The sequence below is a fragment of the Lissotriton helveticus genome, chromosome 1_2 (genome assembly GCF_964261635.1).
Source record: "Lissotriton helveticus chromosome 1_2, aLisHel1.1, whole genome shotgun sequence".
In the NCBI taxonomy this organism is placed as follows: domain Eukaryota; kingdom Metazoa; phylum Chordata; class Amphibia; order Caudata; family Salamandridae; genus Lissotriton; species Lissotriton helveticus.
In genome coordinates, this window is record NC_136058.1 from 361,449,729 (window position 1) to 361,473,416 (window position 23,688).

Genomic DNA, 23,688 nt, shown 5'->3' on the forward strand with positions numbered 1-23,688 from the left:
CATGTTGTAAATCCTAAAATTTGATATGTTGTAAATTGGATGTTTTATTCACATCAAAATCATTATATTTTCATGTTTCTCTCATAACAGTCTTTGCATGTACATTTTATCATCAATGTCTCTTTAGAGTAAACAATCCATGATGAATATAATTCATCTTCACATCGATCCCCGATGCATTTTGGGCAGCATGAGTGCCCTTGGTCAGGGGAAACCTCTGAAAGTGTAAACCAAAACGCAATTCTTACAGGATGATCATCAAACTTCAAGTAATCAACAATGTGCAGAAATTGACCTCATTGGTATGTGTGAATCAAACATGAGAAGCTAAGTACACTATCAAGACTGACCACGACAAAGCATGAAGGTGCAATTGCAAAAACATCGGTGTGATCTGCTCTCATGCTACCAGCGGCATAAGACCAGCATCAGGATTGGCTGCAGTGGAGTCTTGGAGCCTGTGCCTGCAGCGGGGAGGAGCAGAAGAGCGAGAGGCAGCCAGCTGCAGGTAAGTTATTTTTATTTATTTATTTTTTATTTTGTAATTTGTTGTCCGTCCCCAAGCCGCCTCCCACTCTATGACAGCACTAGCCGACAATTATAGTAAGTGATGTTGTGTGTCCCAGATTCAGACAGAGTTAGAATAGTAAGTGATGCAGTGTGCGTCAGATGGAGACAGAGTTAGAAAAGTAACTGATGGAGTCTGTCCGACATGGAGACAGAGTTAGATTAGTAAATTATGCAGCGTGTCTCAGATAGAGTCAGAGTTAGAAGAGTAAGTGATGTAGCGTGTCCCAGATGGAGACAGAGTTACAATAGTAAGTAATGTACTGTATTTCAGATGGAAACAGCTAGAATAGTAAGATTATGTAGTGAATCCCATATGGAGACACAGTTAGATTAGTAAGTGATGCAGTGGGTATCAGATGGAGACAGATTGAGAAAAGTAACTGATGCAGTGTGTCCCTGATGGAGACAGAGTTAGAAGAGTAAGTGATGCAGTGTGTCCCAGATGGAGACAGAGTTAGAAGAGTAAGTGATGCAGTGTGTCCCAGATGGAGACAGAGTTAGAATAGTAAGTGACCAATTGTGTCTCAGATGGAAACTGCATTGAAATGGGAGGTGATGCAGTGGCTCTCAACTTAAGGTCACCTTGTTATAGACAGTTGATGCAGTGATTCTCAGCTGAAGGTAGAATTGTTATGTACCGTGTTGCGGTATTTTGTTTCTGGAGAGAGAGCTAGGAAGTAATAAGTGATGGCAATTATCTGCCCTAGGTGTAAATTTGGAATGGTACATAATGCAATGGTCCTAAAACTGAGATCTTTTTTTTAAAGGAGAATGATGATCTGCAGTTTAATACATTATAGAGGAGAGGGAGAGATACAATGTGTAGCAATGCCATGCCAGTCTTCTGAGGGTTAGCTTGGAATGGGGGTGATGGGATGTTTTTCATCTGGAGCTGAATTTGCATTGGAAAGTCACATAGCATCTTGTTTTGTGATTTAGTGCCTAATTTAGATCTCGACGGACAGGTTAATCCATCCCAACAGTGACGGATATCCTGCCTGCAAAAATATAAATCCCATTATAGACTATAGTATTTATATTTCGACAGCTGGGATATCCATCTCTGGTATGACGGAGTAACCTGTCCGCCGAGACCTAAATCAGGCCCTCAGTGTTTTACACTAACAAATTTAGTTTTTGGGCCATTCTAATTGAAAATTTAGCTCTATGGGAGTATCTAAGTATGTGACTACCAGTTTTGTCAGATCTAAGGCCTTGAACACTAGCTAGCTCCTACAACACCTTATCGAATATGACAGCCATAGACCACAGTGTCACATCAATCCTTTGAAAAGGTAAAGCCACCATGACTTCAGTGCTTGAAGTTTCATGCAGTACGCATAACACCTATATCCCATAAAAGACAAACAAAGAAGAAATAGTGAGGTATGAAAATAACCCAGTATGATTTCATGATTTTACTGAAATAAAAAGTTTGCACATGGGTGCTTGTCTGCATGAAAATAACCAATTCAGACCAGAAATAAATTGTGAGCCTATAAATACTTGTCCTAAACAATGATTGTCATTGTATTGATGCACATGTGGCTGTTTATAGGCTGTCCACCTCCAAGGGTACCTATGACACTACTCAGGGTTTGCACAGTCCCATCAAATACTACCTGATTTACCTCTTCTTCTGTGGCCCTTTTACTATGAATACTCGCTTGTTGCCAAGAAATTTGGTTGCATAAACTAAGGCACTACTTAGTTCTACAAGGTTAGACTTTACCACCCATTGATGCCTGATCATGGTCCAGAGCACCAAGTCTTGAGCAGGAAGGTCCAGGTTGTTGTAGCCCTACAAGCGCCGCTCAAAATATTGTCCATGTGGTGGATGTACTTCATGGATTACTAGCAGTCCCATGAAAAGGGGTTAGAGATGTAATGGTGATTCAGACCCTATTTCATTCTTTAGAATATCACATACAAGTATTGCACTAAGGGAAAAAACACTTAAATTTTAAAAGTATTTTATTTCAATAGTCTCCTCCTGTTGTTTAGCACATGAATAATAACCACACAGAATATAATCAGAACAGTATATATGCATGACACTAACAACAAGAATAGAATGAACATTTCTAAAATGGTTGGAATGTCATTTGGCAACCTTACACCCAAAAAACTATTTATTTGTGCTATACAATGAGAGCATGGAGTAGGTTAACTTCTATCTAGAGTTTCTTGAGATTCAGCTCACTGGGCTCAGCTTATCTGCTCTCAGAATTGGCTCTGTATCATCTCTCAGCACAGGAATGGATGCAGCAGCAGTAGGGCCATCTGCCAGTCCCCATTTAGAATCTTGTGCGATAATCAAGTGTGAAATTCTCCCTGCTTCCGTAGCCGCTTCATGCACGTCTTCTAGTATTGGCCATTTGCCTTTAACTCACATGGGTCCTTTTGGGGGAATTTTGATTAGATTCTGGACATAACCTTTATGCATCAATATGATAGTATGGGAAAAGTATGTCAATTCAGACTACATTGTTTATGTTGTTTTCCAGATCTGACCTTGAAATATAGATAACAGGGAAGGTGTCCCATACTGAGGTCATATTAGGTGTTTTGTCACGGTCTTTATCTGGATGATTTGACACTTTCACAGGTTCTTCGAAAGATAAGAACAAAGGATATTCAGGTCAAAGGTAGACAGATCAATGATTGACCAAAAAATGTAGTCTGACCTGCACCTTCGGGTCTTTACAACAGATGGTCAGCCTCTGAGTGCCAGGGCTCCCCTTCACCAGATGCTACTGAATAGTAATATTTGTTCCTTGGCTATTCGAGGAAAGATCATGAAATCCCTTATCATTTAGAAAATCCACAGAAAAGACAAAAAAACTATCTTCTCTAGAGAGTCAGTAAGAAAAGACACATGCATCCAATGAAGAGCCCATGGGAAAGAAAAGCAGTACCTCCTTTATATAGGGAGTTAATAGCAAGAATATTGAGGCTGTCATCCTCTGAAGAGTCTATTGCAAATAAGTACCTTCTGCAGGAAGCACAAGCAACCCCTTCTCCTCTAAAGTGTCATTAGGAAATGAAAACAAATGTATCTCCACTGGACGGCTAATAGTGTAAACAAAAGCAGCCCCTTGTCTCAGATACTGCAATAGGAAATATATGCATACACATCTCCTCCAGGTAAAACTGGCACCGCTTCTTTGAATATCAGTAGTAAACACACTCATCATCCTCCTTCTCAACAGGATACACTGCCAAACCCCCTTTTTTTCTGGACACCCATTGGAAACCCAAGCATCCCCGTCTCAATGGGAAACACCAACAACCTCACCTTCTCTGGATTATCGCTATGAAACCCAATCACCAGCTCCTTTACAGGGATGTCAGAGAAAGGTGTATCTGTGGCCCTAGAGAAGATGCAACTAGTGACTCCTGGATGATGCAATTTTGAACGGTCCCAGCATACTGTGCAGGAGGGTTGGGACAGGGGTGGAGAAGTGACGTGGCACCCTATGATTGGCCTGGGGTGTCTCACGAACATTTTTAATATTTTATGAAATCCTTTGTATAACATGATGTATTTTAAATTGTCTGAACCTTTTTTGGAAATGTGTAATAAACTCATGTTTACTGCCTAATATTAGTGCTTTGTTTTTTCATGTCACACAAAAATTATTAATCTCTTTGATATTGTCATTTACATGATTGATACTATTGTATGCTGTTGTTTAAATTTGATCATTGATAGGTACAGTATTTGTTGTGATACTTGGTGGTTGCGTCCAGTATCGAACTCGTGCAGTAGGTACCCAATACCCGGAGGGACTTCTCCCACGGGCATCCTTTACTTTTGGGACACTGCAAATATTTCTTGTCATTTCCCCTGGTCCCAGACCGTACTTCAGGGGGCCTCCTATACCTTTTTGATGTCACTTCTGGAACCTACAACACCCCTTTAAAAACACAAGGGGGAGACAGTGTCTTTTTTGGTGTTTTTTTGTGCTTTGTTGCTGGACCCTGGGGCCTGGGGCCTTGGACAACTGGAAGGAGGAACCTCTGAAGCCCAAAAAGGACTAAGGACTCTGCCCTGTTGACCCCAGGAGCAGTGGGTTGCCCCAAGGCCCATTGAGGCTGGTCCCCTTACACCGTCTGAGGACCAGTTGGGGGAAAGCCCTGGACTTCTGCTCCAAGAGATAAAGCCCAGGATGAAGGCTGGAACAGGGATTCAGGTGAACCAGATCTCTGTGGATTATACCGCTTTAGAGGTGAGGAGGTCTGCTGTAACTTCCCCTGATGGTTAGAGCTCGCCACCATTAGCAAAATGAGCCCAAGATCGTCCAAATTGTACCAGCGGGCCTGAGTTATGACATTTTGAAGATTGGTGACCTGACCTTTTTTTACCAAACGGAGCATGTGGGGCTCAGCTGCATTTCCTACAAATGCCCCTGGGGTGGGCCAATGTGTATTTTGCTTTCTTGCCCTAAGTGCGCCGGGTATGCCCAGACCTGTGTCCTGGGCTCACAGTGCCACGGGATTCAAGCTAGCCAGGCTGATGAGGCCCGCCATCCAGGGCATCAGTACGACCGCTGCATCACAATGCAGTTGGACAGACCGCAGAGGTCAGGTGGTAGAACCGCTGCTTCTGACAGGATTTAAAATCCTGTTGGGTCGACTTTCGGATTCATACCACTTCAATGGAGACAGTGCCTGAGCAAGCAGCACTGTAGGGATTAGGATATCACTTTCCAACTGCCTGAAAAGGGATCTTGGGGGCCCCAAAAAGGACCCCATCACTCATAGGCCACTGTTAACTGGCCCTGGAGGCACATGTAGTGCCCCCCACACATTGATGCACCGTGTGCCAGATGGTGCCTGGCACACGGTGCATGGATGTGCACAACGTGCCTTTTTCTACTGCTGCTTGTGCTGCGGCCCTTTTCCTTGGCCGCAGCACAAGCCACAGTAGAAACAAGCACAGCAGTCCTTATCATATTAGGGCAGGTGGGACCGCCGACTCATTGTTGGGCGGTCACCTGCCCGATACAATAGCGGTTGGTGGTCCAGCCAACCACCATCAATATTTTAAAAGTTCTGATTCATGGGGGAATGTTTCCTCATGTAAGCAAAAATCATTGCCATGCAAAGTACTTTTAAGAAACCCTTGGAACCATTATATGTTATATACCATTATATTTTATATACATGCATTGTGAGGTGAAATTTTATAACATAAAGAACAAGGGTCACGACATCAAAAATATATTTTTCTTTTTCCCATTACCTGTTAATAGGCATCGAAAAAGAATGTTTACTGATGCAAATTAATTATTTAAACTTTTCTTCCAAGCATTCTGGCTTGCAGTGTTTCTACAGGTGCATTAGTAAGTACATGCCAGTCATATGAGAGTTTTGTGTGTAGGGGCCTCATTCTACGGGTCCACGTTACTTGATACAGTCATACAACATTCTGAATAACTGAAATACCTTTTTCCGGTTTTAACCTGGTGCAGTATTAGCTCCTCAGTGCAAATTCCACGGGTTAAATCGGTGGATACAGTTGATGCCTCATTTATTATAGAGCATCATACACCAATGCAAGTGCATTGAAGCTTGAGCTATTAGGAATTAATCATACTGAACTTAAATAACAGGATTACGTCAGTCATAAATATATAAATACTCAACTGAATATATTCAATGCATGGGAGCAGTCTTGGTCAAGGGGTCTGCAGTGAACAGACAGCAACATAAGATGTCAGAAAGGGTTGGCCGCCTCAGGTAGAATTTAGGCTTAAACACTCTACTCACCAAACAGCGGGTTCCCTTTTTCTCCGCCGAGATGGACAGGCCCCCGGAGATAAAGTACTGAGGGAAGAAGATAACATGCCTTCTATCAGTAATCAACAATTATAAGTCCATGCCTGCTGAGACATTTCTTATTTTCCAATCATTTATTAAAAACAAGCAAATATCACTGGTTATGGAAATGGTGACTATCTACTACCGACTCCTCAGCATAGTGTCACATTACCTAGATATTTTAGTGGTCACTCCGGATAGATTCCCCAAGCCTCAAAAGGAAGCTGAGACCTATTCAGAGAAAAGGGAAACTGGAAGCCCTACTGCTGATTGATACCCCTGTGGGGAGTAAGGAATTATGCAAAGCATGACAGAGAATTGCGATTCTCATATTTACATGTTTAGAGAATCTGGATTTCATTAAAGACACGGAGGCTGACATTATGCAAAGTCTTTTATTGCAGCCCCAAGCAGCCGCATACATCACAATAGACTAAGCTCTAAAACAGAACAATGGCAACTCATAAAGCCCATGAGACAGCGATAATCGGCCTCTTTTAAATGAATATTATTTTAACAGAACAAGGGAAACCCAAAAGGAATAGCACTAGGGTCCTTGGGCAGTAATCTATTGTACAGAACAGAGGACCCTAGTAGTTAAGGATCACACAAATGATAGACATATACTAGATAGTATATATGACTTCTGTCCAGCCGGACAGGTATTTTATTTTTCAATTTTTCATGTAAAGATTGTAAATATAAAATTTATACAAAAGTGGGCACAGCCTGTGACCCACAGAGGACAAGACAAAACAGGTGACAAAACAATTATGTAAGGCGCACAAAAGCGGTCTGTACTATTATTCAGTTTTACAGACAGGAATTAAGTCATAGCAACCCATTGTTTTACACAATACGTGAATTCAAACCAACATATGGTGCATAAAAGTCGACGGCGTTTCGATGCAATTAGGGAATACATGCATCATCATCAGGACAAAAACTGGTGTGTCATGTTTGTCTTGAGAGTCTTTTACAATTTCATTACCCCTATGGCAATTTACATAATGTTAAATAAACATTTAGAAAGAAAGGAAAAAATGGAAGAAAAAACATAAACAAAGGGATATTCATTAGAACTTGACTAGGCATAAGTACATTTTTTTAGTTTATAAAACCTTTCAGCAAATTTCTCAGTGCTGTGGTGGGATAGTGAAGATTAACGACTATTCGGACTAGTCGGACATGGACTCAGTGAATTCTGGCACATGCTTGTGAGCACCCAGCAGTGATAGAGTGACGATTCCCAGTGTATTTCAGTATTTATTAAAAACCGGCGCAGTGAGAGGAACATGTGATATTTCAACGCATTGGGTTTTGGCACATGCTTCTAACCATACATCATGGGGAAGTGGCGAGTTACCGTTTGCGCAGTGAAGGGGCAAGTGTTTAACCTACGGCGCAGTGTGCTAGACTATGTTTAAAACTAAAGGCGGGCGGTATTTCAGGCCCCGAGGAGTGAGATATGTTAGAAACAATAAACGGCGGGTAATTCCTTGGTTTTACCTCATATATGCATGAATGCAAAGTTGGCGGTACTTGGACTGTCAATAGTGATATATATCTGTAGAGAACCAAAGACTATCGGTTAGTTTAAGTCCGCGTTCGAGGAAAGTGTAAGTAGTGCCCATGAACGTAGATTGTTATACTCACAACATCATCGCCGGTGAAAGGAATAATGCGGGGAGCTAAAGGAAAGAGATATGGGAGTCAACTGGGGGAATTACTAACAAAGTAGGGTGACTGAATAACCGCGCGGGACTTACTTATAGTGGAGGCTCGGTGCTCGTTCTCCCGGCGGTCAATTAGTCCATATTGGGAGTTCTAGGGAGGCAATAGATATGCATCAGTTAGGGCGTTTAACGGCCAACCTGAAATAGAGTACGGGGTGGTCGGGAGCGGAACTTACATCTCGGTTCTGCTAGATAGCAGGACGGGGGGGTTCTGGTGGTGATCGCTGCCGGATCGAAGGTGGAACCTAGTAGTTATAGTCAATGAAGGACTAGATGCGGAAGTGCGGGGACTAAGGCGGCCATCTTTGAATGGTGAATGTCAGCCATCCATGGTAAAGCAAAGTACTCATTTGAGAGCATAATGCATTAGATGTTCTATGTACAGGACATATTTTCAAGTAACGGCTCAGTAGGACCGGTACAATCATTTGTATTATTAGCAAGAACTGCTAATGGTCAGAGAGAGAGACCTGCTAGTAATAGTAAAAAAACGACTTGACACGGAGGTTCAGTGACTATGGCGGCCATCTTAGAGTAGTGAAGGTGAGACAACCCAGGTGAAGTGAAGTGCTCAGTGAACATCTGAGGACATAACGTAATATACATTCTGTTAAAAGGACATATTTACATGAATAATGATTCAGTAGAGCTAGAACAGAGAATTGTTTAAAGCAAAGAGGTCCAGTCCTCAACTCTGTTGAGCCCCCTTCGTATGCTGTCTGTTCTCAGGATCCAGTGCAACTCTTCCTTGTTTAAAATTTGCGAAATGTCTGCTCCTCTTGGGGGAGCTTTAACCTGTGTAATCACAGTCCATGTAAAATCATTCTCCGAATGCCCTTTATCTTTGAAATGTTCTACCAACGGTGCATTTGCAGTTTGACAGCGGATTCTGCTTCTGTGTTGTCCCATCCGCAGCTTGATCTTCTGGCTGGTCTGTCCTATATATATCATCATACATGGACATAAAATTGCATACACTACATTATGTGAATTGCAGTTTGTAAAGTGATGTCTCTCATATTTGATTGTGCCATAGGAAAATATTTTACCTTCCATGGTTGAGTCACAAGAGACACATTGACCACATTTCACGTGACCTTTCAGGGTCGGTAGATTCCACAGATCATTTAGAGTATTTCTTGTGTCAGATTGAGGGAGTGAGGCACAGACCAAATGATCTTTTATGTTTTTAGCTCTCTTGAAAGCAAACATGGGTCGGTCCAAATTAAGAATACCGGCATTTAAAACTGGCCAATGCTTTAGAACACTTTTCTTAATAGCATTAGATACGGGCGAGAATGTAGTCACACAGGTAATTCTTTCCTGGTCCCTCTTAATGTGGGGTTCTAGTAGTGTCTCCCTGGGGCAATACCATGCTCTTTTTAGTGAACGACGTACCAGTTTGCGTGGGTAGCCTCGATGTCTCAGTTTCTGGCTCAGTGTTTTTGCTTCTGCAAAATAGTCCTGTCTGTAGTAGCAATTCCTACGTATACGGAGGAACTGTGAATAGGGCAGTGAATCTTTGAGGGCACGAGGGTGGTGACTTTTATAGTTTAATAGAGTGTTCCTTTCCGTGGGTTTTCGATGGAGACTTGTTATTAGTCGTCCTTCAGAATGTTTTATTTCAATACCCAGAAAAGGCAAGGATTCTTTACTGATAGACATGGTGTATTTAAGTCCACCACTGTTGTTATTAAGCCAGTGTGTGAATTGGTTTACAGAGATCTCTGAGTCTGACCAGATCATAAAGATGTCATCAATGTACCTCTTCCACAGGGCTATGCCACTGTGGAAGGGGTTTGATGCATCCAGGATGGTATGATTCTCAATATGGTCCATATACAAAATAGCCAAGTTGGGGGCAAAAATAGCCCCCATGGATGTACCACGGACTTGCCCATAGAATTGTCCCTCAAACAAAAAGAAATTTTTGGTCAGGCATATCGCCAAGAGCTGGAGAATGAAATTAGATGGAACACTGTGAGGTCTCGGGCGGGTATCTAGAATAGTCTCAATCACGCGAAGGGACTCAAATTGGGGGATGTTGGTGTAAAGTGATTCCACATCCAGCGTACACATTGTGCTGGATGTGGGATCAAATGGGTACTCCTCAATGAGGTTAATCATTGACATTGTATCCCTGATATAGCAGGTAGTGGTGGGGACAAAAGGCTTGATAAAATGATCAATGTAATGTCCTAATGGTTCTAGGATTGAACCGCATCCAGAGACTATAGGACGTCCTGGAGGTTGTTCCGAATCTTTATGACTTTTTGGGAGGCAGTATATTACTGGGATTCTTGGGGCTTTTGTGTTGAGGAAGTCAAATTCTTTTTTGGATAGGAAGCCGGCTTCCAGGCCTTCATTAGTAACTACCGTTATCAGTTTCTGAATTTCAACAGTAGGATTGCGTGGCAATTTGCAGTAGTGTTCCTGATTACCAAGTTGGCGTAGAATTTCTTGTTTGTATTGCTCAATTTCCTGAATTACAATCCCTCCACCCTTATCGGCCGGTTTTATGACCAATATTTGGTTGTTCTTAAGAGTGGATATGGCATTCTTCTCTGAGATAGTAATATTGTAGGGGATAAAAGATTTTTTGTTTTCTAATGCAGTTAGGTCATTAAGAACCAATTTCTCAAAAGTGAGAATCTCAGGTGGGACCATAGTGCTTGTGGGTGAAAAGTTAGATGGAGGTTTTAAATGAATAGTCCAAGAAAGAAAGAACTTTTCATGAAGAACTGCAAAATCCAGATCCAATGGGAATGGAGAGTGAAAAAGATGAATAAATAGAAGGTGGAGTGAAATCCAACGAAGGACATGAAGGAAAAACAGGAATCAAGGATTTTCTGTAAAGGAAAACAGAAATAAGTTCCAGCGAAGAAGATTGCAGAAAAGCAATATAACAATAGAACAATACAATCAAATGTAATAAACAAGGCAGTATAATAAAATATTGCAAGAGAAAAGATATTATAAACAGTAATATCAATTAAAGCATTCACCACCACCAGAGGGTGGGAGGGAGGGATAATGTCAGCCTCCGTGTCTTTAATGAAATCCAGATTCTCTAAACATGTAAATATGAGAATCGCAATTTCATAACAAGACCGGAGGCTACATTATGCATGTTGGTAGCTCTCTAAAACAACATTAGACATGTGCTCAATAGGTTTACAATTATGACGAGCAAATGTACTTGCATTAGACCAATCCGCAGCTTTAAGGATGTCATCTAACTTACCTCCAGACCAGAGGGACTTACTGGCCATAGCGCCCCTTAAGGAGTGAGCTTGAAATTTATGTAAGTCAACACCAGCGAGACTCATGGCAATTTTAATCCACCTAGCAATAGAAGTGGAGGAAATACCTTTATGGGGTTTAACAAAAGAAATTAGCAATTGAGAAACGCCTTGAGGACGAAGGAGAGCCATCCTTTGATCATATTCCTTCATGCATTCAACGACACGGAGTTTAGGGCAAAGGTCAAAACGAGGGTAAAATATAGAATCGGACATAGTCTTAGTTCTCTTGAAAATATCAAACTTGACGCCAAAGACATTGTAAGAACGTCTTGAAATCTCAAGAGCTTTGACATCAGAAGCTCTTCTGCAAGAAATTAGGCACAATAAGGTAGCCAATTTAATGGAAAGATTTTTTCTGTTCAGAAGGGAATTAGGAGGCCAACTGTTGAAGAGATTAAGAACCAAACTGACGTCCCAAAGGGTCTCATATTTGGCTCTAGGGGGTCTCTTCAAACGGATACTTTTCATAACTCTACAGACAATAACATTCTTACCAATTGTCTTACCATTAATAAGAATGTGACCAGCAGATATAGCAGATCTATAACAATTAATAGATCTATAACTCAGTCCTCTATCAAACTGTTCAACCAAGAAGTTGACTATATCAATGATAGAAGCCTCCAAGGGATCCAAGTCCCTTTCCAGGCACCAACGTACCCATATTCTCCAGATACTATTGTATCTGTATTGTGTGCCAGGAGCCCAAGATTCCTTGAGGAGGGCTGAAGCCGACTCCGAAAGACCTGAGATTGCATTAGATCTCCTGACACCTTCCAGGCAAGAAGGGATAAACTCCCGTTCAGAATAAGGGGATGAATTTGACCGTCTATGTCTGAGAGGAGATCTTCTAGGGAAGGAATCAAGAAGGGGACACTGCAGGCCAATTCCAGAACGGTTGGGAACCACGCTTGAGAGGTCCAGAAAAGAGTTATCAACACGAGGCAAGACTGTTCTTGTCTCACTTTCTGAAGGACCCTCTGAATCATTGCAAAGGGGGGAAAGGCGTAACCCCGGACGTCTTTCCAAGATTGTAGGAAGGCATTGACTGCCAGAGCACCCGGGTCGGGCATCCAGCTGAAGTACTTGGGAGTCAGAGAAGTTAATCTGCTTGCGAATAAATCTACGTCCAGAGGACCCCAAATCTTGTTCAGGGTGCTGAAAACAGAAGGATTCAGTTTCCAATCGCTGTGGTCGATAAGGAACCTCGAATTCCAATCCGCTGAGAAGTTTGCTTCTCCTGGAAAATATTCTGCTTTGAGGGATATCTTGTGTTCTAGACAGAACATCCAGAGTTTCTTGGCTAGGTTTGACAAGTCCAAGGACTTTGTTCCGCCTAAACGATTGATATAAGCTACAGCCGATATATTGTCCACCTTGAGAAGGACAGACCTCCCCTGAAGGGAATGCCTGAAACTCATAAGGGCATATAAACCGGCAGTCAGTTCTAGGAAGTTTATATGATGACAAGATTCCTCTTGAGACCAAAGGCCACCCGTGTTTTGATTGAGAAAACAGGCTCCCCAGCCATGAAGGCTGGCGTCTGATTCCAAGACAAATTCTGGTTTGGTGCCAAAGATTGCTTTGCCATTCCAAGCCTCTAGATTGTCTAACCACCAATTTAATTCTGAGCGGGCTTCCATATCTAAAGAAATCCAGTCTTCGTACCAGAGTCCGGACCTCAGAGCCCTCGCCTTTATCCTTTGAAGGGCTCGATAATTGAGTGGTCCAGGGAAAATAGCCTGAATGGAGGATGATAGGAGACTCAAAAGTCACGCGAGTTCCCTCAGAGACAAGTCCTGATGTCTCAGCACATATCTTATCTCCTTTTTTATTTTGGAAACCTTTTTCGAGGGAAGAAGAAGAAGACAGCGTATCGTGTCCACGGTGAAACCTAGGCTCGATGGACATTGTTGGAGTCAAGAACGATTTTTCTTTGTTTATGATGAATCCCAGGTTCTCCAGAAGATTCATAGTGAAATTCAAGTCCTGAACCAGTTGGAGAGGATCCTGAGACATAATAAGGATGTCGTTGAGGTAAATAATCAGACGAATCCCTCTTGACCTTATATGAGACACAACCGCTCTCATCACTTTGGTGAAACACCAAGGAGCGGAAGAGAGTCCGAAAGGAAGAGCTTGGAACTGATACAAGCGGTCTTTCCAAAGGAATTGAAGAAAAGGTTGGTGAGCCTCGACCATGGGTATGGTGAAATAGGCATCTTTGAGGTCCAGTTTGACCAACCAATCTTTCTCCAAGAGGAGGTCCCTGAGAAGGTGAATGCCCTCCATCTTGAAATACCTGTAAGTCAGGAACTTGTTTAGGTCTCGTAGATTGATCACAGGTCTCCAACCTTTGTCCTTTTTTTCCACTAAAAAAAGGTTGCTTATGAATCCCAGCTGATCGGATGGGACCTCCAAGATTGCGCCTTTCTGAATCATAGAAGAGATCTCTTCTTCTATAATTTTTTCTTGTTCCGAGGACATGTGAATCTTCCTGGGAAGGGAAGTTTGAACAGGAGGATGGGTGAAGTCTATCATAAAACCTTTTACCGTATTTAGAACCCAAGAGTCTTGAGTAATCAGATGCCAATTCATTGAAAAATGTTTGAGGCTTCCGCCCACCTTTAGTGGAAAAGAAGGAGAAGGAAGAGAGGTAACACTCACCTGAGGGTGTGTTAGAGTTGGTCGATCCGCGTGATCTGTAGCCTCTGCCTCTGCCTTGGCCTCTACCCCTTTGAGGGTAGAATTGCGGGGTATTAAACTGTTGTTGCTGGTATCCTCTTCCAAAGCCACGACCTCTTGAGAAGGGCCTTTGATTGTAACGGCCGGAAGATTGGCCTCGTCTTCCGGCCCGACCAAAAAGGTTATTGTTATTAAAAACCTTGCGCATATTCTGTTGCGCCTTATCAAGAGCGGTAAATGTGGAAACGTATTTTCCAAGAGATTTAATTAGGTCTTCCCCGAAGAGAAGCCCTTTAGGGTTTTTTGAGGGTTCTTTGTCAGCCAGATCTCCCAATTTTGGGTTAATTTTAGTAAGGACAACTCTACGTCTCTCTGAATCAATGGAAGCGTTAGCATTCCCCAGGACGATAATAGCCCTCTGGCTCCAACCTCTAATCATCTCGGTGTCCAAAGGAGTACCATTGATGTGAGAGTCCTCTGCCGAGTCCAAGATTCTGGTCAGAGGTCCAAGAATGTCCAAGAGACGATCTTGGCATCCTTTAAAGGATTTTTCAACCCCTTTTCTTGGGTCACGCCCAAGTTTAAATACAATTTTTATAAGCTCTGGGTCCAAATTAGGTGTATAACAAAGGTCTTGAACATTCAGCTCTGAGAACATTTCGAGTCCCCCTGTCAAGGAGATTTCTGAGCCATCTTTTGATAAATTTTGACACATGGTCTTGGGGTACCCAGTCAGAACTCCTGGGGTGTTTAAGGTTTTGGGGCAGCGCTTTCAATTTTAAAATAATTATCGTTTTTGCTTTTGTGTAAAAATGTAATTTCTCACCTTCTGTTTTTAACATTGCTGCTGTGCCCACAGACTTGCACAATAATTGGGACCCCCACCGCTTGTAGAGCGGAGTTGTTTGTACCGGCATTATCTTTCCAGGGAAGTCCGGCCGCCATATTGGGGCTGCTGCCTTAGCAGCGCGCCACCTGACACAGCGCTCTAGTGCTCCGTTTGGAGACCGAGGAGGCTGTACTTAAAGCTCACTCCCCCTCGCGCAGCGGAGATGCGCAGCGGGGGCGCCTGACTCGCGCCTGAGTCAAGCCAGAGTCCTGCCCGTCTGCGCCCGTCAGCGTCCCGGAGGCGTTCGGGTCGGCGGGTGGGGCTCTGTTACCTAGCATGTGCATATCTGGTGCATCAATGTTGCGATATACGTCTGAGGAGCTGTGCTCTCTCAACTATTGTGAGAGCCGCTGCTGCCCTGTTTTCCCTGGCCGCCACAGAGGTAAGTCTCGCTGCCCTTGCTGTGGCTGGCGTCCTAATCGTGCTTTATCATCTTCTCCCATCAGTAACATCCTTGGCGCTGAGTATTCCTGCATGCTGCTAAACACCAGACCTGCGTGCAGGCATGCGCAAGACATCTTTGAGCTTCTCGACACAGAGAAGCCACTCTGTCTCATGTTGACTGAGACTTGGTGGGGAGAAGCGTCTAATCCGGACGTTGCCATGGCAATTCCGCCTGATTATAACATCTTCAGGAAGGACAGAGCCAAGGGAAGGGGCGGAGGGGTGGCACTGGTGGTGAAGAAGGGCACGGTGTGCACCATCTTGCCTGCGGATGATATCCGCGGCTCCGAGTCCCTCGCCTTTTCGATCACTCTAGCTCCGCATCAAGCAGTTAAGGGATTATTAGTATATCGACCTCCTGGCCCGCCTGGTACGTTTTTTGAAGACCTCGATTCGGTTTTGCTGGGCTTGGCCTTGAAAGCAGAACATTGCATAGTGACTGGGGACTTCAACTTTCGGATGGACGATCCGTCAGACCCGGCTGCTATTAAACTATCTGAGGCTATGACCCCGCTGGGCCTTATTCCTTATCTGCAGGGGCCGACGCATGTTAAGGGGCACACTCTTGATCAGGTCTTCTCCACATCTGATCTTGTGGTGAAAGAGATTCTCCCGGTGCTGTGGTCTGATCACCGGCTTGCCAAATTTGCGATCAGAGGCACAGCCAGGTTGTCCATCTCTGTGCCACAGCAGCGGGGTCGAGTGTCTAGAGCGTTCAATAGAGTGACTCCTGAGATGTTGGCTCAGGCCGCCATGGAACATCCCTGTCCTCTCTCAGGCGATCTGGAGAGAGATCTGGAGTCCCTGCAAGCATGGCTTTCCGATAGGCTTAATGATCTAGCCCCGGTGCTGCCCCCCCGCTCGACATCGAAACGGGTCTCGGCCCCTTGGTTTACCTCTGCACTGTGGGCTACGCGGCAGCAGTGTAAGGTAGCCGAAAGGGCATGGCGGGCACACTATGATAGTGTGGACAGGCTGACCTACAAAGCGGCGGTTAAGGCCTATCACCGGGACATTCGCCTTGGGAAAAAAGCCTACCTTGCAGGGAGGATAGAAGCGGCCTCCAACTCCTGCAAGGAGATCTTTACTATTGTGAGAGAATTCATCTCCCCTCGGTCCATTACATCTGAAGAGGGGCCCTCAGAATCCTGGGCTGCGGATCTTGCCCGTTTTTTTACAGACAAGATCAAGCTCATACAGGACTCCTTTCCACCTGGAGCACCTGCAGGGCCGTTTAAACCTGCGGTTGACATGTTCCCGCCGGCCTCGCATGGCGCTACGCTGGCTGTATTTCCACCTTTGTCAGCCCCTGCCTCCTTAGTGCTTATGGGCAATCTTAAATCTGGGTCGCCATTGGACCCTTGCACAGCCAAATTTTTGGCAAAGATCGCGGAAGTGATCAATCCATTGGCGAACCCTCTTCTGAATTTCTCGTTGAGTCAGGGAGTGGTTCCGCAGGCCTGGAAGCAGGCAATGGCCATCCCGCTGCTTAAAAAGCCTGGTCTAGATCCGAAGGCCCCAGTGAACTACAGGCCTATTTCTTTGCTGCCGGCTCTCGCAAAAATTTTGGAGAAGCATGTTCAGATGGTGCTCTCTAACTTTTTGGAGACTCACGAGATCCTGCATGCCACCCAGTCTGGTTTCCGTTCAAATCTCAGCACCGAGACCGCGCTCCTCGAGGTTTCTGAAACCATTAAAGGGGTGCTGGATTCTGGGGGCAAAGTCATGCTGGTGTTGTTGGACCTGTCGGCGGCTTTTGACACCGTCCCCCATGATCGCCTTCTCGCACGACTCTATGAGATTGGCCTTCGGGGGACGGTGCTCAGCTGGTTTTCTTCCTTTCTAGCTGGCCGCCGGCAAACGGTCTGGGCCTCTCCAGACACCGCCGTGATGCCGCCTCTGGGTGTTGGGGTCCCTCAGGGCTCTATATTGAGCCCGACCCTCTTTAACATCTTCATGACCCCTCTGGCGGCGTTGGCGGAGTCGTTTGGGGCCCGGATCGTATCTTATGCCGACGACACCCAGCTCCTTTTCTCCTGCAAGAGAGGTGGAGACTTTGATGGGGAGAGTATCCGGGATTGCCTTGGGGCTGTTTTTCAATGGTTCCAACTGAACAGCCTCAAGTGCAATTCCGATAAGTCCGAGGTACTCTTCTTTGGGTGTGATACGGAGCCAATCTGGCAGGCCTGGTGGCCCATCGATATGTTTCCCCCGTCCTGTTCCTCCCCAATGGTTAAGAACTTGGGGGTTAAGATGGACAAGGGGCTAACGATGAAGGCCCAGATCTTCGGGGTGACCGGCACCTGTTTTGGCCTATTAAAGATGCTGCGGAGGTTTTTACCTCTGCTGTCTGAGGAACACAGGAAGCTGACCGTGCAGGCTCTGATCAGCTCTAGGTTAGATTATTCTAACGTTCTTTACCTGGGCCTACCAGAGTACTTGCTGCAGCGGCTTCAAGTCGCGCAGAATGCGGCAGCCAGGGCCATCTTTGGTCTAAATAGACGAGCCAGCGCTTCGGGTCTACTGTTGACGTTGCACTGGCTACCCATCCGCAAACGGATTGCCGTTAAGGCAATGACTTTGGCCTAGAAGGCTCTCCATGCGGTGGGAGCCAAGTACCTCCAAAAGAGACTTGCCTTTTACCATCCGGCTCGCTCGTTGAGGTCAGAATTTTTATTCCTGGCGGCTGTTCCGCGAGTGAAGAAAGCGCGTCTGGGTGGCCGCTCTTTCGGTTTGCTGGCACCACAGTTGTGGAATTCGCTTCCGCTCTCACTTCGGGGAGCCACTAGTCTTCTTGCTTTTAGGAGAGGTCTTAAAACTTGGCTGTTCACCCAGTAGGCCTCTCAGTCCCCCTTTTTACTGTGTTTGTTCTTGTTTTCTTATTTTACTGTGTTATGTTATGGTGATGTAGTTCTCCTTACCTAAAGCGCCGGGACACTCTTTTTGAGTAACCGTTGCGCTATACAAAAGAATAAATAACATAACATAACATAACATAACATAACATAACAAGAGCATTTCCTCTCCCAAGGGGTCCAGGATCGTGCTTTTGGAGGGAGAAGGGAGTTCATGCGTAAATTCGTCGAGGGGTTCTTGACCATCATGAAGATCGAAGAAATATTCATCAATGAATTCGGAGGAATTAACTGAAATGTCATCATCCATATCAAAGCAAGTGCCGCCAAGGACACCCTGGGTGTTAAAGGCGCGAAGGCCTCCACTGCTAGATGAGGTGCCAAGACCTCCACTGTTTGTCGAGGTGCCAAGACCTCCCGAAGAGTTGGTGTTAGAGTAATTAGTTTTTTTAAGTCTCTTACCTCCCTGGTTCCCACTGAAATGAGGGTGGGGATGAGTGACGTCCTCCAGAGGGAGTGGACGTTTGGGACCCATTAACTCAGATAAGCTTTCCATCATGCAGGATTTAACCTCCATGTGGAGCATAGCTTTGAAAGATCCATTATCCAGGCCTGGAGTAGGGGCTGAGGCCCCATCAGAATCTGATTCTGACATGGTAGGACAGGGTGAGAAAAAACAGGTAGGTAAATTAAATAACCACTTAGAAGGTAAGTGTCAGGGGAAGGCAGAGTGTTAGAACTCCTAAAATATAAGGATGATATCCATTGTTTCTCTTTAAACTATTTATTTATAGAATTATATAAATTAGGGCTTCTTAAGGGGTAAAACGCGTGTGGCAGGTGATAAAACAGCTGATCTCAATCGAAGAAACCGTTCGAGCGCGAGCCTGCTCGGTCGTTGTCATGGTAACGCTGAGCGAGTGCGAGGCGGTCGAGGAAAGGCCCTGTGCAACAATAACACGCAGCGCGTGTGTTGCCAGCGGTCTTTCCTCTAAACTAGCAAAGTGTTATGTTTTTGGAGAAACGAGAAATGGTTCTCGTAAGGAGTTAGGGCGGGGGAATGTCCCCACACGCTGTATCGAGGAGAGCGTGTATGCAGAGCTTCCGAAAGGACAAACGGTAAGGGCGCGAAGGGAAAGGCACGTGAAGGTGTTTCCCCGTTTGTGGCGGGGTGTTTTGGACGAAGATTAAGTGAGTAATCGTTCCGCTCGCCTCAGTTTCGGAAAAACGAGAGGTGAGTGGCTCTGGCAGAGAGGGGCGCTCATGGCGCAGGAGGTTTTTTACCGGTCGGAAACGCACGGTTCAAGGGTGAGGGAATGGGAATGGGAGGAAAGGATCTCCGTAAATTGGAGAGCGGTGGGGGAGAGTGACAGAAAGGGTGGGGGTAACCACGCTTCAAGAACACCCTCTCATAAATAAACACATTCTCAAAATAAACATTACGGATATCACTATCTGTTATTAACATTACAGGTGTTATAAGTAAACATTAGAGATATCAAAGATTAAAAGTATAGCAAAATATATACTGTAATCCAAGCAAAGAGTTTCTAATAAAGCAAGAAGAAGAGAGATGTCAACTTATCTGCTTGGAGTCGCATTTAAAAGAGGCAGTTTATCGCTGTCTCATGGGCTTTATGTGTTGCCATTGTTCTGTTTTAGAGCTTAGTCTATTGTGATGTATGCGGCTGCTTGGGGCTGCAATAAAAGACTTTGCATAATGTAGCCTCCGGTCTTGTTATGAAATCCATTACTTCTGCAGTACAATGACAAAGCCTTAGTCTGAACCCCAGAATTAATACACACACACACATTGTGTTATTGGTTAATGTATTCAATTGTATTGTGTGCTCTTATAAATCAGAAGAATACAAATGATTGCACTAATAGTAAGCATTTGCACAATCATAACTCCTATTAGTGAAATTCACCACTAGACTATTCATCTGCTTGTTCCTGCCTGGTTGCTCTGGGTATTTGTCATTCTCCTGGTTGATACAACGCTTTGTTCTTGGTCTGGGGCCCAGTGTACCTGGGTCCTCTTCCGTATTCTCCCTCTCCTGGGGCCCTGACATGTCCCTAAAAAAGGATTGTATTGGTTGATCGGATATTCCAACTGGGGAGCTGTGTCACAAGAGTTGAAAGGCATCGGGGGGCCTCCAACAGCACAAGCCCCCCATGCCTTTCAAAGCTTGGGGCACAGCTCCCCAGTTGGAATTGAGGCAACACAAGATCCTTAGCCCTACAAACCCATACTTGACCCACATACAAATGTGGAAGCGGTGCATTGATGCCATTCTCATTATATGGAATGGTGATGAAGAAACCGCACACCAGTTTTTGACATTGCTAAATTGCCACAACAAATTCCTTAAGTTTACACAAACAAAATCTAACAAGGAATTGGTGTTCCTAGATCTGAGCATTATCTCAGAAAATGGCAAACTGAAAACAACAACACACATAAAACCTACAGCAAAATACTGCCTATTGGTTTTCCAGCTTTTGTCTTTGACATCTCAGAGAAAACCTCCCATTTGGACAATTCCTCAGACTTAGACATAACTGGTCTGATATAAATGACTTCAAAGGATAGGCAGAAGGTCTGTGCTAGAAAACTGGAGGAGAGAAATTACCGTCCTAAAATAATTTCTAAAGCAATAATATTATAAACAATAATAGAGAGGGCCTTCTGGAAGTGAGTCCTCTAAAACCAAGGGAAGAGACACCAATATGTATCACTACCTACAATATAGCATCCAACCAAGGGAACAAAATAGTCAACAAGCATTGGTGTATCCTGAACAGTGGTTCCCTGAATTTCCTAAAACGGATGTTTTCACATAAACGTGGAAGAAGTCTGAGAGACATGATAGTCCACACCAGACCACGTAGTAAGGATAATTCAGGTACATCGCAGAGATTACTCTCCTATCTCACGGGCCACCTTCCATGCAGTAACTGCAGTATCTGCCATCTGACCATCACAACTAAAGAACAAAAATTCAACAACAATACAACTTGGGAGCAAATACAGTTCACAAACTGTAAATCACAACATGTTATATACATGATCACCTGTCTGTGTCATCTCCACTACATCTGGATGACAAAACGCATTAATCTACGTATCTGTGAACATTGCAACAACTTGAAATGCGACCGGGTCACGACTAAACTGTCTGCATACTAAATGGAGATAGGACCCACAATGCAGAACCGTCCTTGAAAAAATTTCCAATGACTCGCAACTATTTGAAAAGGAGCAACATTGGGTTTTTAGATGAAACATTCATGCCAATCGACTAAACAGGAGCATACCCGCGAGCCACTTCTCTTTTAAATACTTACCCTGCCACTAAACAACTGTTTTTTGAGAGGTTTACTAATGGGAAGCTTGTCAGAATACCTTTTCCAAGTTCTAGTCAGGATCTATTTAATTGTAAAAAAAAAAAAACATAAGACCATCTTAAGACCCAGTTGTAACATGTTATTTGCTAATGTTCTATCTAATACCAGACACGACAATCTATTTCTGAAGATCAAGGTGCAGCCCATGGAATGATAGCTGTAACATCCTTGCTGGGTCTCCTAATTACAATCCCTGCACTCTAATTTTAATACTAGCTCTTAGGATAATTTGTCCTCTGCACCTTTGTAGGCTGAAGATATATAATTTTCCCATCCCACTACCACATAGTACAATTTGGTTAGTGTGGGTCATTGGAACTCTTCCCATAATATCCACTTAAGAGTGAATATCCTCTCATCTCCTGATGTTTTCCATTTTTTCCAATTTCTTGCTTTTATGTATTTTTATTTTGAGGGACTATGTCCAACACTCACCAAATAGACTCATTTAACGTAATTGTGGGAAGATGTGCTACTTTTGCTCTTAGCAGAGTTAATATGTCCAACATTCACTTTGCAGACCGGCTGAATAAATGGAGGGATTATGTCTTCCTTGAACCTCTATGAGATGTGTGGGAAGTGCCTCACATTTTTTGCAGGAAATTAGCTTCTTCAGATTCATTTTTTTTCAGATTTCGATGCCTTCAATAGTTAAAAAGTTGTGATCTGATAAGAGTTTTTTTATTACATTTTTTCAGGTGAATAAACCAATCTTTATTACCTTATTTGCAAACTTTTTAAATCTCTCCTTTAGCGATCCAGCTGGTCACTCAAACTTGCATCACTGTGAACTTGAGTAACCAGGAAGTGAGGCCGCCACTGGCAGGCATTCTTGTAAGGTAAGTGCACTCGATTTTCCCTATCATGCCGACAGTTGTATACAGGTAGGGCTCCGCACTCGAGTAACATCGTCAGAGCCGCAGGCTGGCAATTTGCACGGCAATGGAGTAACTTTGACAAAGTGAGTACGGCATTGCCGAAACCCCTGAAAAACGAGAATAATATCCCCATTTTTCCTAATACTCGTGACAAATTTTGGGTGCTAATCTCAATCCTTGTTTTACTTTTTCAGTGTTTGACTACAATCGGCCTTTCCCCCGTTCAGCTCATGGGGCAATGTTTTGGCATAAAAAATCTATGGGGCTGATTCACAGAACTAACTTAAGACAAAATCCTAAACTTACTACTTTTGGTAATCACAGAAGTTAGGATTTTGTCTTAAGACAGACTTAAGACAAACTTAAGACAGGCTTAAGACAGAATCCTAACTTAAGTCTGTCTTAAGTCTGTCTTAAGACAAAATCCTAACTTCTGTGAATACCAAAATTAGTAAGTTTAGGATTTTGTCTTAAGTTAGTTCTGTGAATCGGGTCCTATGTTTTAGACCGTGTTTCTTGATTTTTGCTAAATTTGACCACATATCATCTTGAAATATAATAGTCTGCATAGAAACACCACTAGTACCTAACATAATGATATTGGCTAAGTTTGGCATTTTGTAAGTCTGTAAAAACTGATCTAGGATTACACCTTTGGTGAACCGGTACCACGGACAAGAGAATGCTTTTTCTACTATGGCACGCACGTGGATGCGACTGAGTGTGTTTTATGTTCAATGTTTTGTATTGTCTTGTTTGTCATCACAAACCTGATTATGGGTAGCACTGGCACAACCTACCTTAAAGCTAAAGTCGTCTTGCACAGCAGCAGAAAAATATATCACATGTTTTCCACATATGGTGATGTGTTTTTTTGTTTCACTAAATAGAATTAAATATTTTTTCAGTCCTACCTTTCCAGATCTAAAAGAACTATTACTAATGGGGTATCGTACTGTATGTATATTTTACCTTAACGCTTATTAAGAAGACCTATTTGGTGTCACTACTAGGAGTGGTACTAGGGATCAGTCTATGGTCCTGACGAAAAGCCTTGGGGTAATGGCTTGAAAAGGGTTGACTGTGAGA

At 43.8% G+C, this 23,688-nt stretch overlaps 1 protein-coding gene across 1 annotated transcript in view; it reads right to left on the reverse strand.

Moving 5' to 3' along the window:
* LOC144807924 (uncharacterized) overlaps positions 1–23,688 on the reverse strand; it is a 65,005-nt gene that overhangs the window by 38,915 nt on the left and 2,402 nt on the right. Inside the window, exon 2 of the mRNA XM_078673521.1 lies at positions 6,346–6,402. The gene's annotated coding sequence lies outside the window, so the exon portion shown is untranslated. The remainder of the gene's footprint in view (positions 1–6,345; positions 6,403–23,688) is intronic.